A 13,523-nucleotide genomic window follows, 5' to 3' on the forward strand; every position below is an offset into this window, starting at 1 on the left:
TGAGGGGTCTGTTCCTTATGACTTGTTCAGTATACTGGTTTCTGTGTTGTGCTCATCACTCAGGTTCCAGGAATGCACACACACACAGATTACACACATTAATGAAAAATTTGGTGAGGGTACCCCAGAACATAACTAGAAGAGAAACTTCGTGTTTTAGGGAAGAACTCCATGGGCACCGAGAGAAGGAGCCTGTCCCTTCTGCTTTATCCTGAGTTGTTTGATTATATCCAGAAATATTCAGCAAAGACAAACTCTCACAACCATGGTTTCAAATTAATTAGCTTTTAAACTTTATTTCTTACTACTCCTCAAAGTATTTTTGACCCCCAATCTGCCAAACGAATAAAATGAGGAAAAAAGCAAAAATAGTATGAGCAGCAGTGATGAGAGTCCCATTCCAACTACGTCCAGGCCGGTTGGCCACCAGGCTTGCTGTGACCAGTCACTCCAAGGGACAAAGCAGAAAAACAGAGACAACTCCAGGGACATGTGACATGGGGAACTTTTCCATGACCTGACAGTTCTGTGCCTAGACTCTCACCTCACTCTTTCCTAAATTCCTCTCTCCTAAGCCCCAGTCTCCGCTATGTTTCTTTGGTGTGAGTATTCCATCTTTCAGGGGATGTGCCTGCTTCCATTCTGTTCTTCCCCAGTGACATTTTGGCTCAGAGGGAACCTCAAGACCCAGACCCCAAGCTGTCATTCTGTCTTTGCGGGTATCCCTTGAAGTCTAGTCCCTCTAGTGGGCTAGAGCCACCTGGATTTTGATCGCTGTACACAGGCTTCGCTGCTGAGGTTGGTGGTTCTTGCCTCCAGCTTTTTTGAGACCCCATTGTCCTGACCCTGTATCTCTTCCAGGCTCCCAAGTCTCTCAGCACTTCTGTGCCCCTCCTTTGGAGTCCAGGATCTCTTAGCTGCATTCCCTGTCCCCTTCTGGAGGGTCCAGGCCTCTGTGAAGCTATCCTGGGACACATCCATCTAAACAGCTCTCACATCCACTGCTAATCCAGCTCCTGGGGTCGTGTTATTCTGGCACCATTCCAACACAGGGCATCTCTGGGAGAATTGCAGACTTTCTTTGCCATGTACTAAAAAGCAGGAAACAAGCCCATCTGCTTTGAATTTCCCCACACTTGTCTCCTGGACATCATCACTCCCTTATATCAGAATGTTGGCCCCAAAGTGGGGTTCAAGGAACAGGCTCTCACATGTCTTAAGTACTCATCCCCCCAAATCTTCCCAAGTTCCTCCCCAACTCAGGAAGCATGACCTGTATGTCACATTCTGCAGTTTCTCTTCTCGGTGGTTCTTGGTACATTCTGTAAATTTCCACGCTTAATTCTCAGTGTTTGGAGGTATAGCGAGAATCCTTGTCTCATTCAAATGCTTAGTTCTTACAGTAGAAAGCCAGGCCTCTCATTACTTTTTTTTTCTACCACAGGCTTTAGAAATGTCTGTTTTGATAGGCAAAATTGAGCTATAACTTCTTTGTTCTAGACTGTTTCCATAGGTCATGCACCTAGAAAACAATGACTGCTTAATGGTTGGGGTGAGAGGAGTAGGGTAAAGAAATAAAAATTGTATAATTTAATATTAAAACGTTACCCCATTGTAGAATCCTAGTTCTATTACTTTCTAACTGTATGACCTTGGAAAAATTATTTATCTGCTCAGAGCCTTGGTGTTTTAATTTGCAAAATAGATGAAAGAAGTAGAACCTGATTCATGAGTTTGCTGTGAGAATTAGATGAGATAAATCATTTAAAGTTGTTGGGCATAATACATAGCACATAGTTCTTGCTTTTATAGACACACAGTTACACTTCAATTCTATTTTGCAACAAGGCAGAGTATAAATGAACAATGAAAAGAATGTACTAAATACTTTGAACAACAATGAGGTAGGTGTTTGGGTGGCAGACTCCTTCAGTCCACCAGAAAATTAAGCCAAGGGAGTGGGTTAAACACCCAGAGCTGAAGGCCATCTCCAGGGCACACCAACGTTTGAAGGGCAAGCAGATGAAGAGGAAAGTGGGAGGTGAGGGTGGAGGGGAAACCAGGACAGTGCCATAGAAGCCAAGGGACAAAAATCACTTCAGTGAGGAAGGAATGACCACTGGAGGTCAATGCTGCAGAGAAGCCTTAAGTGCCCAGATTCCATTTGGTTAAGGAACAAATGGCAGATAAAGAATTGGGGACAGCAAAGGCAGATAGCCTGTAAAGAAGGAAAATAGGACTAAAGGTAGAGGCAGTCACTGAATAAGTTTGAGGTTTGTCTGCTTATAGGATGGGAGAGACAGCTCATTGTAAGGAGGCTGGGAATGAGTCAGCAGGGAGGGACCTGGACACGGCAGGAGGGAAGTGTGTAGCTTCAGTGGCAGGAAGTCGAGTGAGTTCGCATGTGACGACTCCCCTTTTCTCTGTGAAGTCGTAGGCAGAGGATCTCTTTCAGAGAGGTGGGCACATGGTTAAAAGTTTTGAGAAGAGTGGAGGTGACTCTTGGGGCTACACAGAGAAGGGACACTGCAGGGCTCATTGGTACATCCAGTGAAGCAAAGTATCATCGCCTGCTAGTTTTGAAAATGAACAATTTGAAATGTGGGGAGGGTATTTTTCTGGGCTTCCAAGCAGAGACTGTGTCCCATTGCCTGTGTATATGCACTGGAACACATGCATTAAGAAAGGAGTATTCAGGGATATTTGGGTGCAACAGGAATTTATCTGCCCAACATTTTACAGTTATAGCCCCCTCAAACCCGAATTATGTAAGCCCTTTTTTAATATTTAACTAAAGTTACCTGGTAAAATAAGCTGATAGTGAATTGAATCCAAATTTTCTACAAGGAACTTATGTTCTCTTCACTTTGAAAATATTTTTGACTGCCCCTAGGTGGTGTTTTGTTCAATTCATGCAAAAGTAAAATTCTTTTGATTCACCTTTTCAGAAGGAAATGTACTGTAAGGTAAACATGCTACCAGCTGCAGTTCAGTCCTAATATTTGCTTTCCAACTCATTCCAATTCTCTAGACCAGCTATGGTATAAAATGAAAATTTTGCTTTTCTTGAGTGTTACATAATGTCCTGCTTGTCCTGGAATGAAATGGAGATGAGTAGGTCTTTCTTTTCTTCCCCTCAAAAGGACCTGGGAAAGGTAGTGATGCAGGAAGCAGGTCCTATGCGAGAGAGAAGTATGAATGTTTGCCTGACTGAGAAGTCACTTTGTATTTGCAATTCTTGCACCTTTTTTAAAAAAATTAAAATTTCATATTTAAAAAATAATCAAATTCCCCTTTAAACTAAAGGTGCTTACTAGCCTTTTTTAGTCCCATTTAATAGTACCTATCACTCCTATGCTAGACATACCAGGTCTTCTGCAAATTCATTACTAAAAACACTCTGTTAACAACCGAAATTATCAATCTCTTATGATACTCCAAGCTAATAGAACAGCTATTTAAGTAAAATAAATACATTTTTTCTTTCTCATTAGAATCGGTAAGATAGGATTTTATGTATCAACCCAAAGCCTTCCTTTCGCTCTCTATGCATCTTGGGTTTGAACACTAATCCTGCTACTGATCACCTGTGACCTTGGGCACACCTCTTGACCTCTGAACGTTGGCTTTCTCACCTGTAATATCAGTATCTGCCCTCCACCCCTACCCCCAGGGTTGTTATGGCAAACAGAACATTTTTTTTTTTAATGTTGTGAAGTTTTTGGTACAGAATGCTTGATAAATAGCAGAGATTAAGTACAAGTGCATTCTTTCAAGTTCATTGCTATTTCTGTTAGAAAACTAAATACCATACAGGAGTTGTGCAGGACATCTGCTGGTGGCTCTCCCTCCCCCAGCCCAGGCCCAATGTCCACCTTGTCTCCATCTTGTCTCCATCTTGGTTTGTGCCCCGGGGGGTTGACTTGTGTAGATTGGATGGACAGTTTCCTTTGTCCTCTGGCTTCCGTTTGAGTCTGGCCAGTGGACAGGAGATTGGAGGGAGGTGTAAAAAGAGGTTGGGATATTTGTTCATCCAGGTCCCTTCCTGTGGGGTCACTGGGGGCTGGCTGCAGCTCTCAACTGAATTTCCCAGGATCTGTCAGGCAGCCCTCACCACACAGCTCTCTCTCTTTCTCTGGGTTTCAGTAACTACTCACTGTCTTTGCCCTCGCAGTGACTAGCCCCAGTCACTGAACTTGCAGAACCTCCACGCCCTGCTCTTTGTATATAATTCCTTTATTAAATGCTCCTCACATTACGTAATTTAAGTGTGTCGTCTTTTTCCTGCTGGGTCTCTGTGATCCAGGACCTCTGCTAATTTGGAGGCCACTACAAGAAATATCCTTAGACTCGTCATTGCTTGAGGCCTCTGTGTTTCTCCAGAAATCTTGATGAAACTTGGACCGAACCCAAATTCGAGAAACTATGAGTACTTGAAAGCCTCCCCACTACTTCCACTATGTTCTCCTGCTGCTTTCTGTGCTCGTGAGTCCAGCTCTCCTTGGTTCAGGTGTGGATCAGACCCACACGTGAAGCTCCAGCCCTCTGCATTGTCCTAAGGACTCCAAAAACGTTTGATATTGTGTGATGCTCTTTGACTTTGCTGAAGAGTGAGGGTGACACAGCAGGGACCCCATAGCATGCCACCCAGATTTCAGCCATCTGTACTGCCTCCCAACACCTGTCCTGCTCCCAAATGAGCCCCCATTAACTCTCATCTCACGTCATCCACCTCACCTGCTGCCAGTGTTTCTCTGATTGGAGCACCCATCACAGCTCAAAATCATCTCATCTTGTGACCCGTGGGAAAACAAACAGGCTCAGCAAAGTCCTGAAATCACCCAGTGGGCTCCACATTTAGGCCAGCTCCTTACCTAACCCCACTGACAGTTATCCCCCTAAGATCCCACAGCAGACATTGGAGCAGGGGGCAATTTGGGATCAGTTGGCAAGAAACAAACCAAAGAACCTTGGGAACCAAGCGTTTAACCTAGGACTCTACTTGATGACCACAGCTTGGTGGTCTTGGGGCTTTCCCTCCCGTGAACCCAGTAGCCACTTTTACACAGTTTAAAGAGCTCCTCCAAATCGATGATTAAAGGTTACCCTCCCCCACCTCCCCGCAATATAAGCAAAGAACAAAATCTGGCTACAGGAGGAGCCCCAGCCCAGGACTGTGGGCACTTAGCCTGGGGGCCCTTCCTCTTGGAGTAGGAGGTGGGCTGGTAATGAGGTCCTGGGCCTGGAGCCTCGTTGGCCAGGGTGATGGCAGGCAACTGCAGACCCAGTGTACACAGGCCCAGCCAGCTGCCAGTGGCAACCACATCTGGTTAAGGAGCCCAAAGAGTGCTGAGGTGGTGTGGGAACCGAGAGGCTGAACAGACACTCGGATGGTCACTGGCCACCAGCCTGCTGTGCTGGACTGTGCTCTCAGGCTGCTGATCTCCCTGCACCAGCTTTGCCTCGATCACCCACAGTGAAAGCTGAGGTCAGGGGGAACATTTAAAAAGACTCCAGACGGTCCCAAAGGCCCACAGGGATCATGGAAAAAGTACCATACAGAAGTAAAAAAGCACAAAGGAACAACAACAACAACTTCTAAATAGGCCAGATCTTCCCAGGGTCCCTAACCTGCTTCACTCTCAGACCACCTGAGCAAGGAGTAGCTCACACCAGGCATCTCCACACCCCAGATCATGGCCTCCTCTCTCCAACCCAAAGCCTTGTCTCTGCGTGGGCTGAGCTGTTCCCAGAATGACTGACAGTGAAAGTATCCATCTGATCAAGGCAAAACCCAGTCTCCTCACAGAGGTTTCATAGACTCAAATGAATAATTACCCGATAATTATGAATACATTTCTCAAATTCTGGACTGTTTTATCTAATATAAGAGCATGTTTGGAACATCAAAAGCTGAATTGAATTGGGTTGTGTGACAACCTAAATCCAATTCCTTTGCAGTCTCTCTCCAAGAATTAAAAAATTCTTGGGATCCAGTTTATCCATGGTTCACTTTGCTACAACATATTTTGGTGATGTGTTGCTCAGAATAGAAGGCTTATTTATAGTTTTGATAAAATTTTTACTATTTTAAATGTTTTTGTCTCATTTAATACTTTAGACTTTGAACATTCCTCAACCCCCAATTTTATTAGTTTGCGTTTCCCTAGCATACCTTTTTTTTCATGTCTTTATTGTCAACCTTCTCTCTTTTTGTTTTATATGCATCTCTTGTACAGAGAATAAAGTTGGAGGTTGGTTGCTATTTCACCCAACTTTCTGTCTATTATGTAGTATTATTTTTTTCCCTTTTCACTCAATTTCACGATTTCTGCTGAATTAACATTTTTCTGCATTAATGTACTATGGCTCTGTGATTTCAGGGACTCAGCCCCTTTTCATTTATTACTCCACCACCTGTAAGTTGTTAACCTCATCTGCATGGTCATCATGGCTCACCTCCATGTGAACATCACAGCCAGGGAAAAGGGAAAAAAGGAAGGGCATGACCAAACAAATGCACATGTGATTTCCATTCATTCAGTGAACCAGAACGTCCTCACCTGCCCATCCCAGTAGCAAGGGAGGCTGGGAAAAGCAATTGTGCGGCTATTGAATGCTTGTCTCTCAGATCCATTTCCACCCTTCTAAATTCTGGAGTTTTTCCAGATGCGCAGGCCCAGCGGCCATGACTCACGGGCCCAACCGGTCCACGGCACGTGGGATCCTCCCAGACCGGGGCACGAATCCGTGTCCTCTGTAACGGCAGGCGGACCCCCAACCACTGCGCCACCACGGAGGCCCCTGGGGTTTTTTTGTTTTGTTTTGTTTTGTTTTGTTTTGCGGTACGCGGGCCTCTCAACGGTTGTGGCCCCTCCCGTTGTGGAGCACAGGCTCCGGACGCGCAGGCTCAGCGGCCATGGCTCACGGGCCCAGCCGCTCCGCGGCATGTGGGATCTTCCCAGACCGGGGGACGCACCCGTGTCCCCTGCATCAGCAGGCGGACTCTCAACCACTGCGCCACCAGGGAAGCCCTAAATTCTGGTTTTTGATGCTGGGATTGGGACTCTGCACACTACGTTTCTTCTTTGTCAGCTGACTTTGTGGTAAGTTCCACCAAGAGGATGCCGTGCAGGGACGCTGGAAGGTAGGAGAAGGGGAGAGGGGAGTGTTTCTTCCTTATTTGCTGGCTATCCTTTTCATGTCACTCTGGGAATGGTCATGCACCCCAGTAGCACCAATTGGTTCTAATCTCCAACTTCTTTTGCCACTCCCAGAACCAGCCTCATCGCCCTCACCTCAGAGGTCTGAGTCACAGTTCCAGGGGACCCTTTCTCTGAACGTTTAGGTTCTACAACTTCAATTTCTTCTCTTTGTTCCTCCAGCCCAAGGACTTGTAGCTGCTTCCTGGAGTTATTACCTCTGTTTTACTGCCACATTCCCTCTCTGACTTTTCAGTCTTCCAACATCTGTTAAACTAATTCCCTATATTAAATTCTCTTTGTTTAAATACCTAGTATGGTTTCAGCTTTCCTGAATGGACCCTGCCTGATATATTAATCTGTAGCTTAATGGCCAAATGCCGCTAAAAATTCTAACACTATTTAAGTCGGGGAGAATGGATATTGGGGAGAACTATCAGTCTTCAGAACAAAACAAGAATTTTAGTACAATTTCATTCTTGTGGGTGCATAACCCCACCGTAGCTTTCAAGATTTGTTGAAACCATGTTGAGCTTTTGTTCCAGTTGATTCATTTTTTTTGTAGTTTATGCCTATAACATTTAAAGACTTCTTTAAACAGTTCTACTTAAATTCACAGACATAGTATCAATATTTGGACTTAACACATTTTATTGGTTTTATTTTTCATAACTCTTTTTGATATAACAGATCTTCGTGTTTTGTAAGTTATTTATTCTGATTCTTTTTCCTTCCCTAGGTAATATTTTTTTAGAAAAAAATGTATGTGTGTAGCATACATTCTGGATTCCTGGGTATTCAACAATGTGTCTTACGGTGAATGGGTCCACATGTCACTAGTGTCATGTAATATAGATTTAAGATTATTTTATTGAGAAAAACTTATAGAGAAGTAGCACAGGGCACCAGTGCCCTGAGCACTCATTACTCCACAGAAGGGTGATTACTCCACAGAAAGGTGGACTGCATGCATATGGACCAGTTTTCAGGAGGGGAGGCCCCAAAGTACTTTGTCTATTTATAGGGAAGATGGGAGGAAGTGAGGAACACTTAGTGGGTATAACAGTGGGGTTTCCTGGTTGGGGAGGCTGATAAAAAGCCTCAGAGCTCAGCCTTCGGTTTTAACTTGTTCTTCTACTGGGCTCACTTAAGCCTGCTGAAGAGACTTTTATTTTTTTAATTTTATTTTTTTACACAGCAGGTTCTTATTAGTTATCTATCTTCTACATATTAGTGTGTATATGTCAATCCTAGTCTCCCAATTCATCCCACCACCACCACCACCCCCGCCACTTTCCCCCCTTGATGTCCATACGTTTGTTCTCTACATTTGTGTCTCAGTTTCTGCCCTACAAATCAGTTCATCCGTACCATTTTTCTAGGTTCCCCATATATGCATTAATATATGATATTTGTTTTTCTCTTTCTGACTTACTTCACTGTGTATGACAGTCTCTAGATCCATCCATGTCTCTACAGATGACTCAATTTTGTTCCTTTTTATGGCTGAGTAATATTCCATTGTATATATGTATATATGTGCCACATCTTCTTTATCCGTTCGTCTGTTGATAGGCATTTAGGTTGCTTCCATGTCCTGGCTATTGTAAATAGTGCTACAGTGAACATTGGGGTGCATGTATCTTTTTGAATTATGGTTTTCTCAGGGTATATGCCCAGTAGTGGGATTGCTAGGTCATATGGTAGTTCTATTTTTAGTTTTTAAAGGAACCTCCATACTATTCTCCATAGTGACTGTATCAATTTACATTCCCACCAACAGTGCAGGAGGGTTCCCTTTTCTCCACACCCTCTCCAGCATTTGTTGTTTGTAGATTTTCTGATGATGCCCATTCTAACTGGTGTGAGCTGATAACCTCATTGTAGTTTTGATTTGCATTTCTCTAATAATTAGTGATGTTGAGCAGCTTTTCATGTGCTTCTTGGCCATCTGTATGTCTTCTTTGGAGAAATGTCTATTTAGGTCTTCTGCCCATTTTTGGATTGGGTTGTTTGTTTTTTAATATTGAGCTGCATGAGCTGTTTTTGTATTTTGGAGATTAATCCTTTGTCCGTTCATTCGTTTGCAAATATTTTCTCCCATTCTGAAGGTTGTCTTTTCGTCTTGTTTGTAGTTTCCGTTGCTGTGGAAAAACTTTTAAGTTTCATTAGGTCCCGTCTGTTTATTTTTGTTTTTATTTCCATTACTTTAGGAGGTGGATCAAAAAAGATCTTGCTGTGATTTATGTCAAAGCGTGTTCTTCCTGTGTTTTCCTCTAAGAGTTTTATAGTGTCTGGTCTTGCATTTAGGTCTCTAATCCATTTTGAGTTTATTTTGGTGTATGGTGTTAGGGAGTGTTCTAATTTCATTCTTTTACATGTAGCTGTCCAGTTTTCCCAGCACCACTTACTGAAGAGACTGTCTTTTCTCCATTGTATATCCTTGCCTCCTTTGTCATAGATTAGTTGACCATAGGTGCATGGGTTTACCTCTGAGCTTTCTGTCCTGTCCCATTGATCTATATTTCCGTTTTTGTGCCAGTACCATATTGTCCTGATTACTGTAGCTTTGTAGTACAGTCTGGAGTCAGGGAGTCTGATTCCTCCAGCTCCGTTTTTTTCCCTCAAGACCGCTTTGGCTATTTGGGGTCTTTTGTATCTCCTTACAAATTATAAGATTTTTTTGTTCTAGTTCTGTAAAAAATGCCATTGGTACTTTAACAGGGATTGCGTTGAATTTGTAGATTGCTTTGGGTAGTATAGTCATTTTCACAATATTGATTCTTCCAATCCAAGAACATGGTATATCTCTCCATCTGTTGGTATCATCTTTAATTTCTTTTATCACTGTCTTGTAGTTTTCTGCATACAGGTCTTTTGTCTCCCTAGGTAGGTTTACTCCTAGGTATTTTATTCTTTTTGTTGCAATGGTAAATGGGAGTGTTTCCTTAATTTCTCTTTCAGATTTTTCATCATTAGTGTATAGGAATGCAAGAGATTTCTGTGCATTAATTTTGTATCCTGCAACTTTACCAAATTCATTGATTAGCTCTAGGAGTTTTCTGGTGGCATCTTTGAGATTCTCTAGGTATAGTATCATGTCATCTTCAAACAGTGACACTTTTACTTCTTCTTTTCCAATTTTTATTCCTTTTATTTCTTTTTCTTCTCTGATTGCCGTGGCTAGGACTTCCAAAACTATGTTGAATAATAGTGGTGAGAGTGGATATCCTTGTCTTGTTCCTGATCTTAGAGGAAATGCTTTCAATTTTTCACCATTGAGAATGATGTTTGCTGTGGGTTCGCCATATATGGCCTTTATTATGTTGAGGTAGGTTCCCTCTATGCCCACTTTCTGGAGAGTTTTTATCATAAATGGGTGTTGAATTTTGTCAAAAGCTTTTTCTGCATCCATTGAGATGATCATATGGTTTTTATTCTTCAATTTGTTAATATGGTGTATCACATTGATTGACTTTGCGTATATTGAAGAATCTTTGCATCCCTGGGATAAATCCCACTTGATCGTGGTGTATGATCCTTTTAATGTGTTGTTGAATTCTGTTTGCTAGTATTTTGTTGAGGATTTTTGCATCTATATTCATCAGTGATATTGGTCTGTAATTTTCTTTTTTGTAGTATCTTTGTCTGGTTTTGGTATCAGGGTGATGGTGGCCTCGTAGAATGAGTTTGGGAGTGCTCCTCTGTAATTTTTTGGAAGAGTATGAGAAGGATGGGTGTTAGCTCTTCTCTAAATATTTGATAGAATTCACCTGTGAAGCCATCTGGTCCTGGACTTCTGTTTGTTGGAAGATATTTAATCGCAGTTTCAGTTTCATTACTTGTGATTGGTCTGTTCATATTTTCTATTTCTTCCTGGTTCAGTCTTGGAAGCTTATACCTTTCTAAGAATTTGTCCATTTCTTCCAGGTTGTCCATTTTATTGGCACAGAGTTGCTTGTAGTAGTCTCTTAGGATGCTTTGTATTTCTGTGATGTCTGTTGTAACTTCTCCTTTTTCATTGCTAATTTTATTGATTTGAGTCCTCTCCCTCTTTTTCTTAATGAGTCTGGCTAATGGTTTATCAATTTTGTTTATCTTCTCAAAGAACCAGCTTTTAGTTTTATTGATCTTTGCTATTGTTTTCTTTGTTTCTATTTCATTTATTTCTGCTCTGATCTTTATGATTTCTTTCCTTCTAATAACTTTGGGTTTTGTTTGTTCTTCTTTCTCTAGTTCCTTTAGGTGTGAGGTTAGATTGTTTATTTGAGATGTTTGTTGTTTTTCGAGGTAGGATTGTATTGCTATAAACTTCCGTCTTAGAACTGCTTTTGCTGCATCCCATAGGTTTTGGATCATCGTGTTTTCATTGTCATTTATCTCTAGGTATTTTTTTTATTTCCTCTTTGATTTCTTCAGTGTTCTCTTGGTTATTTAGTAGTGTATTGTTTAGCCTCCATGTGTTTGTGTTTTTTACTTTTTTTTCCCCTGTAACTGATTTCTAATTTCATAGCATTGTGGTCAGAAAGGATGCTTGATATGATTTCAATTGTCTTAAATTTACTGAGGCTTGATTTGTGACCCAAGATATGATCTATCCTGGACAATGTTCCGTGTGCACTTGAGAAGAAAGTGTAATCTGCTGTTTTTGGATGGAATGTCCTATAAATATCAATTAAATCTATCTGGTCTATTGTGTCATTTAAAGCTTGTGTTTCCTTATTAATTTTCTGTTTGGATGATCTGTCCTTTGGTGTAAGTGAGGTGTTAAAATCCCCCACTATTACTGTGTTACTGTTGATTTCCTCTTTTATAGTTGTTAGCAGTTGCCTTATGTATTCAGGTGCTCCTATGTTGGATGCATATATATTTATAATTGTTATCATCTTCTTGGATTGATCCCTTGATCATTATGTAGTGTCCTTCCTTGTCTCTTGTAACATTCTTTATTTTAAAGTCTATTTTATCTGATATGAGTATTGCTACTCCAGTTTTCTTTTGATTTCCGTTTGCATGGAATATCTTTTTCCATTCCCTCACTTTCAGGCTGTATGTGTCCCTAGGTCTGAAGTGGGTCTCCTGTAGACAGCGTATATATGGGTCTTGTTTTTGTATTCATTCAGCAATCCTGTGTCTTTTGGTTGGAGCATTTAATCCATTCACGCTTAAGGTAATTATTGATATATGTTCCTATTACCATTTTTTAAATTGTTATGGGTTTGTTTTGGTAGGTCTTTTTCTTCTCTTGTGTTTCCCACTTAGAGAAGTTCCTTTAGCATTTGTTGTAGAGCTGGTTTGGTGGTGCTGAATTCTCTTAGCTTTTGCTTGTCTGTAAAGCTTTTGATTTCTCCATCAAATGTAAATGAGATCCTTGCCAGGTAGAGTAATCTTGGTTGTAGGTTCTTCCCTTTCATCACTTTAAATATGTCATTCCACTCCCTTCTGGCTTGTAGAATTTCTGCTGAGAAATCAGCTGTCAACCTTATGGGAGTTCCCTTGTATGTTATTTGTCATTTTTCCCTTGATGCTTTCAATAATTTTTCTTTGTCTTTAATTTTTGCCAATTTGATTACTATGTGTCTCAGCGTGTTTCTCCTTGGGTTTATCCTGTATGGGACTCTGTGCTTCCTGGACTTGGGTGGCTATTTCCTTTTCCATGTTAGGGAAGTTTTCTACTATAATCTCTTCAAATATTTTCTCTGGTCCTTTCTCTGTCTCTTCTCTTTCTGGGACCCCTGTAATGTGAATGTTGGCGTGTTTAATGTTGTCCCAGAGGTCTCTTAGGCTGTCTTCATTTCTTTTCATTCTTTTTTCTTTATTCAGTTCCGCAGCAGTGAATTCCACCATTCTGTCTTCCAGGTCACTTATCCGTTCTTCTGCCTCCATTATTCTGCTATTGATTCCTTCTACTGTAGTTTTCATTTCAGTTACTGTATTGTTCATCTCTGTTTGTTTGTCCTTTAATTCTTCTAGGTGTTTGTCAAACATTTCTTGCACCTTTTTGGTCTTTGCCTCCATTCTTTTTCCGAGGTCCTGGATCATGTTCACTATCGTTATTCTGATTTCTTTTCCTGGAAGGTTGCCTATCTCCACTTCATTTAGTTGTTTTTCTGTGGTTTTATCTTGTTTCTTCATCTGGTACATAGCCCTCTGCCTTTTCATCTTGTCTATCTTTCTGTGAATGTGGTTTTTGTTCCATGCAGGATTGTAGTTCTTCTTGCTTCTGCTGTCTGCCCTCTGGTGGATGAGGCTATCTAAGAGGCTTGTGCAATTTTCCTGATGGGAGGGACTGGTGCTGGGTAGAGCTGGCTGTTGCTCTGG

This window comes from Leucopleurus acutus, assembly GCF_964270905.1.
Source record: "Leucopleurus acutus genome assembly, chromosome: 6".
NCBI classification, from domain to species: Eukaryota; Metazoa; Chordata; class Mammalia; order Artiodactyla; family Delphinidae; genus Leucopleurus; species Leucopleurus acutus.